General features: G+C 37.8%; 1 long non-coding RNA gene across 1 annotated transcript; it reads right to left on the bottom strand.

Annotated features, from left to right (window-relative positions):
- Positions 1-1,781: 1,781 nt before the first annotated feature.
- On the bottom strand, positions 1,782-4,258 carry LOC141728704 (uncharacterized). The gene is made up of 3 exons (XR_012579853.1): positions 4,048-4,258; positions 2,248-2,374; positions 1,782-2,143 (listed from the first exon to the last, which is right to left on the bottom strand). It is a non-coding gene; the product is annotated as an uncharacterized LOC141728704 (long non-coding RNA).
- Positions 4,259-6,116: the final 1,858 nt, after the last annotated feature.

Below are 6,116 nucleotides of genomic sequence, written 5' to 3'. Positions count from 1 at the left end.
GGGCCATAAAAGTAATTGCTTTGGATCATCTCAAGCACAGAGCAAATCTTTTTGGTTTCCCAGAAAAATATTAATTTCTGGCACGTATCAAGGACAATATTCCTGTAGAGCTGGAAAATGTGCTCATTCTTGTAGACACCTGTATGAGCTTGGCTACTTTATGTGTCTGAGGTGTGAATCAGTTGCCACAAGAAAATCTGACATTCATTTTGAAGAAAAAAAATCTAGAGAAACACATTTGGTTAGACTCTCCCAGACAGTGTCAGAAAGTATTAGACTCAAAGGTAAGAGTGTGTCTGTAAAAGTGGAGGCAGGTTTTCTCTCTGGGAAAACACAGCTTCAGTTCAACAGTAATTTAAATCACAGTGCTGTGTGCTACTGCTGTTTGTCAGTAGAACCATGTAGGTAAAACTCGTGCCAGGTGAGTGGAGAAGCAGAAGACTGAATCAATATAGAGCTACTAAGAGAAGTATTACGTTTATGACAACAGCATCCAGATAGCCCTGATAATTAGCCTAACTTTACACACAGAAAATCTCAAAGCGCAATTTGATGAAGCAGTGAACTATGTTTGCAAGGTGTGTATTTTGGAAGCCATGGCTGAATTTCAGGATATGGACAAAGACTTTAAACTATAAATTAATTCTAATATTGTATTAAAATAAAACCAAACTAATTGTTGAACAGACACCCAGGAAACGATTGTGGTACCCTGCAGGCTGGAATGCACCTCCAGAAGGGTGGAAGCTCCTGCTCACCACAGGGCAGGTGTGGGGTCAGACCAGGCTGTGCAGGGTTTGCATTCCTCAAAGGATGGATGGAGCCTCTCTGGGCAGCCTGCTCCACTGCTCAACCATCCTCTAGGGAATTGCATGAGAAACTGAGAAACGTGGTTTTTTGACCTGATACTGTGTTACTGAGGTAGTAGTCATCTGTTTCAGGAGTGAACACCAGCCCCATGAGCATAGAAACAGCCAGAGAGGTTCTGGGCTATTTTCAGAACAGAGGTGATGAAATAGAGCACAATCAGAAGCCATTATTTGGATGGGGGGAATGAAGAGCATTACAAATCCATGGATGAAATCAGCTGATAAATTTAAACTGAGGAGGAATGATACTAACCCTTTAAAATTTTCAATTATTTTGAGGAAACTACTTGGCCTAATTTCAGGCAGAGAAATCCATTAGAAATCCTCAGAGAAAGGGTGAGCCAAGACAATCACTTTAGGAAGATATTTATACAAGGCCTTGTGCCAGTAAATGACTCAGTAAGCCACAGGTTTTGTATGTGGCTTTTTTTCCTCTTAAAATGTTAAGTCACAGACAAAGTGCAGAAAGCTGCAGCAGAGATGGAAGGAACTGGGAAATCTCTTCATCACAACTGAGTGAGGATTTTTCTGCAGGGAAATCTTACACCTTTCTGCAAAATATAGTACTTTAATTTCATCTCAAGAAAGTTGAAGCAAAACCTTTTACTTTGAATTGTATCATAACTTTCTTTCTTTCTTTCTTTCTTTCTTTCCTTCTTTCTTTCTTTCTTTCTTTCTTTCTTTCTTTCTTTCTTTCTTTCTTTCTTTCCTTCCTTTCTTTCTTTCTTTCTTTCTTTCTTTCTTTCTTTCTTTCTTTCTTTCTTTCTTTCTTTCTTTCTTTCTTTCTTTCTTTCTTTCTTTCTTTCTTTCTTTCTTTCTTTCTTTCTTTCTTTCTTTCTTTTTCTTTCTTCCTTTCTTTTCTCCATGTGGCAGAGATCAAGATTTTAATTTCCAAGTTCACCTTTGCTCTCTGCACCTCTAGTGATGTTCTGTGAGAGCCGTGATGCCTGACAGAGCCAGACTCTACACCTCTCCTCCATTTCCCACCTTGGTCACCCAGGACAATGATTTGTGGCCACACAAGTCAGGTAGGCAAAAGCACAAAAGAGGAAGATACAGGTTTAAACACGTGTTTTATTTAACCAGTATTTGCTGAGTGCAGCAGACCCACTTTAGGCACCCACTGTGTAGTGGATGGAAGTCTGTGATGCTCTAGGTCACTGTTCCTCCTCTGCATTGCATCTGGGCAAGACCCACCCATGTCTGTTCAACCAGACTGTTTCTTCCACTGCAGCTTTCTTTACAATTGTGAGCTTGGGTTTGTCATGTTTGTCCTGTGAAGGAGAGATTTTGGTGGAAGATGTTTGAAGTCTGGGAGTAGCAAGCAATTGTGTACCCCCACTAGATGGATCAAAGGGTGAACTAATGGAACATTTACCAGCAGATGCCACAGACTTCATGACTGTGAGGCCCAAGGTCCTTTAGGTGAAGAGTAGAAAACATCACACTGTACTGTCAGATCTGTCTGTCCAACCTGCTGAGGGCACAGCTGGAAGTTAATGTACCTGCAGGCAGGTGTAAGAAGGAAAAGCAGATTTTCTGTGAAGATTTTACCACATGTTGATGGCTCTGCGCTTATTTGGGTCTACTGTACCATTAGTTTCTCTCAGAGATCAATGAATGATCAAAAGATCTACCCAAAATGCAGACATTTCAGAGGGAAAAATAAGCCTATGTTTTCCATTTCATTGCTTTCCACACGTTAGATTTCTGCAGAATGGTTCTAACACACCAAAGTTGACAGTTAACACTTCAAGAAAAATTCTGAGAGCTCTGTTTAATCTAGCCTTGTCAAAAAACCCCAAAATAGTTGTATAATTATGCCATAATTATCACAGAAAAACATCTTCCTCATCCAAGTTTTCAGCTTTCATTAATTTGGTTAAAAAACCAAACCAAACCAAACCAAACCAAACCAAACCAAACCACAGCAGCATCTGACTTTTTAAAAGCATAAACATAGTTTCTTCATAAGATGCTGAATATTATATTTGTATTACAGTGTTTAGGGAAAAATGATGGACTCAATACTTTTAAAACATGCAGGTAAGAGAATTGCCTGCTGGTAAGACATGAGTGTGGAGGGCAAGGGGTCCATGCAGGATTAACTCTAACAGAGAAAAGGTCAGGTCTCCTAGGAAAAAGGTTGGTCTTGAGCTTTCACCTCAGAAATAACTTGGCTTCTGTTGCTCCTTAAACAGTTCTGCTTTGCACTGACTCTTATCCAAGCTGCATTACAACATGCTAATTCTTCCCAAATTCATTTACATAAATCAATCAGGGATAAGAATGCAAATGCAAAAATCTGAAGGATATGAAACAATTTACTTGATATTAATTATTCTTCGAAGAGAATATAATTAGCCTGGGAGAGAGGTGATTTTTTTTCATATTTGCAATGATTAAAAAGAAGGAAGCCCCAACCAGCAATATCTACACTTGATTCTTTCAAAGGGCCAGTTTCAAAAGGCTGAAAACAATTATGAACCAGATCAGGCAGGAGGCAGATTTTAATTAAAAACACATGAATAATAATCAGAAATTGTTTAAGAACACTTTAATAGGTATTCAGAAATACACACTTTCACATCTGTGAAAGGCCACAGTGGTTGAAAACACAAACTGATTTTGGAAATGAAAGCAGCTACATGTGCATGCATGCAAAAGTTCTCCCACACGTGTATGCACATATGAGCAAAATGAGAATGTGCTTATTTGAAGAAAGAAGATACTATCAATGACAGTAATAAATTTTATATTAATATTGTAGAATTTTAGAACTGATAAAAGAGTCAGAGGTAAAAAAAATTGTTTGACCATCAAGCACGAAAATTAAGGCCTTCTGAAAGTTTGCATATGTATTTTATTTTATATGAAATTTCTTTATTGTGTTGCTTGGCAGAAAGATTAAGAAGACAGGGAAGTGGAAAAGGCAACTTTTCACACATTTTCCAGTTTGAAGCTTCAGAAGATGGCAAACAGCAACAATTTGTGTTAGAATTTTTGATGTTGGCAAGTACTGATAATTGACCTACAGCAAGATGATGCACTGGAGAAGGAGCCCTTAGGTTCCTTAGTGGTGGTTTTCACTGACTCTAAGAGAACCTGAAGAAGTTGCAGAGAAAAGAACCCAAGCAGCATCACCCCCACCCCAACATTTTGTTACCATTTCAGTTACCTTGCATGAGTAATAAGGAGTCTATTAGGTAGACATCAACTCTGGGGCAAAATAGAGTGGCTGATGGTTGTTTAATACAGAACTAGAAGAAAATGAGCAGAGAAAGATTTTTTAAAAATGCATAAATACCATATGAGCAGCTAAAAATCAATCCCACATTTGAATGTTTAATTTTTACAAGCAAGAGTGCTGCTAGAATGAATTCCTACAAAGTATTAAATTCAGAACTAGTCAACATTTCAGTTAAGAAATTACAGTGATTAGTAAAACCAGAAACTTGACATCAAATGAGTGCACTAAAACCCAGTTAGTATAGATGCAGGGAGATACAACAGTAAATATCTTTTAACATGTCAGATTTGCTTACACCATACAACAATTTTATCAATGATCTGAAAACACACAAAAAAATTTGTTAGAAAAGACAGCAGATAATTTTCATGAAATATTGATGGATTCGCAACTTACACAGAAGATGTATCATAGCATTACAGTTCTTCACATAAAGGGGTGCAAACAGAAAAATTATGTGTCCATCAGCCTTGTTTGTTAATTTTTTAAACCTAAGCTCTTACCCCACTCAAAAGTTCTCAGATGATTTTTGCTTGGGGTTGAAACACTGTTCAGGAGAAGCAAGCAGAACAGTAAGAGGACAAATTAAAAGCTTTGACAGAGAAGCAATACAGAGCATCTACAAATGTGTCTCTTCTGATTATCAGGCTTGTCATCATCCCAAAACTGCAACAGCTCCAGTGATCTCATTTTTACTCTATGAACCAGTTTAGATCAGCCACTGAGAAACTCTCTATTGAAGCTGAAAGGGCCTGATCTTAAAAATAGGACATGCTTTAATAATTTTACTTGCAACTGAAATCAAAGCTGCAGTAAATTCTGTGGCAAGTGATCTCATCTCTAAATCAATATTAATGCACAAGACAGCAAGCCACTTTACTATTATATATGGTTATATATATAATAGGACCAGCCATTACACATTACATTAATAATTATGATTATGTTATTCTTCTAGTTGATGTAGCTAAAACTCCCATGCAGGCCTGTGAATGACCCCCTGTACCAAAAGAAAAAAATTATCACTACTCCCTGGTAAGATAAAAATTGGCAGCACATAAGGGATGGTTCTCATTTCTGTACACCTCTGAAAGTAGCAGGAAGGTCACGATCAGTAGAAGTATGTGAGGAATTCATCAAGATCAAAAGACAAACATACCTCTCAAATATTTTTTCAGTGTCGCATCTGATTTTAGAATAGATACATGCCGTGCTCTAACATGGGATATCAGCAGACAGAGTTTTTAGCTGGTAATAACTCCTGTGTGCGCACACATATTCCTTCTTCAGAAGAAGTACTTTAAAAGGCACTAAAGCAAATCAAGGACTTTGAGATGTTTTGTATCAGCTACATGCCATTTTATCTTGCAACAAGAGACTGGGTGAGCCACTCAAGCTGTTTTTGATCCTTCCACAATTCTGCTTGTAATGTCTCCAGATAATTTGACACTAGGAAAATGTCACATCAGACACAGATACAGGGAGCACACACTTTGACAACGTTCTAACCATAGGGAGATTGAATGTGCAACTACTTATATGGTCCTAATCACCAGGCTATCGAGCAGCTCAGGTATTTAATGCTGCTGATTCCCACAGCCTGCCTATGAGGTAGGGGAGTTTTATTAGCATGTGCTCTGTCAGAGCCTTGTGTTGTTTGATAAAACAAAATAGTCGCTCCAGGTCACACAGGAATTCTACAAGGAAGCCACAGATATGTCCCAGACACAAAATGCACAAAGATCTCTCTGAGAGAGATAATCTGGAAGAAGAGAAAATGAGCTGGACTAATAATTAAAAAAAGTTCTCAATTTTGAGGTAGAATTCTGTTTTTCTGCTGAGGTAGAAATTCAGTGTTTTTAAGTTCAAATGAGATAACATGCAACAGAGCAAAAGCAGACATCACACTTCTTAGTTCTGTGTAAATATATCACACAATCATCAAAGAATTCTATAAATTTAATTTAAACAGTACCCCAATAGTGTCACTAAATCAT

The sequence above is a fragment of the Zonotrichia albicollis genome, chromosome 3 (assembly GCF_047830755.1).
Source record: "Zonotrichia albicollis isolate bZonAlb1 chromosome 3, bZonAlb1.hap1, whole genome shotgun sequence".
NCBI classification, from domain to species: Eukaryota; Metazoa; Chordata; class Aves; order Passeriformes; family Passerellidae; genus Zonotrichia; species Zonotrichia albicollis.
The sequence above is the reverse complement of the archived record's forward strand: the minus strand, read 5'-3'. Positions and strand labels throughout refer to the sequence as shown.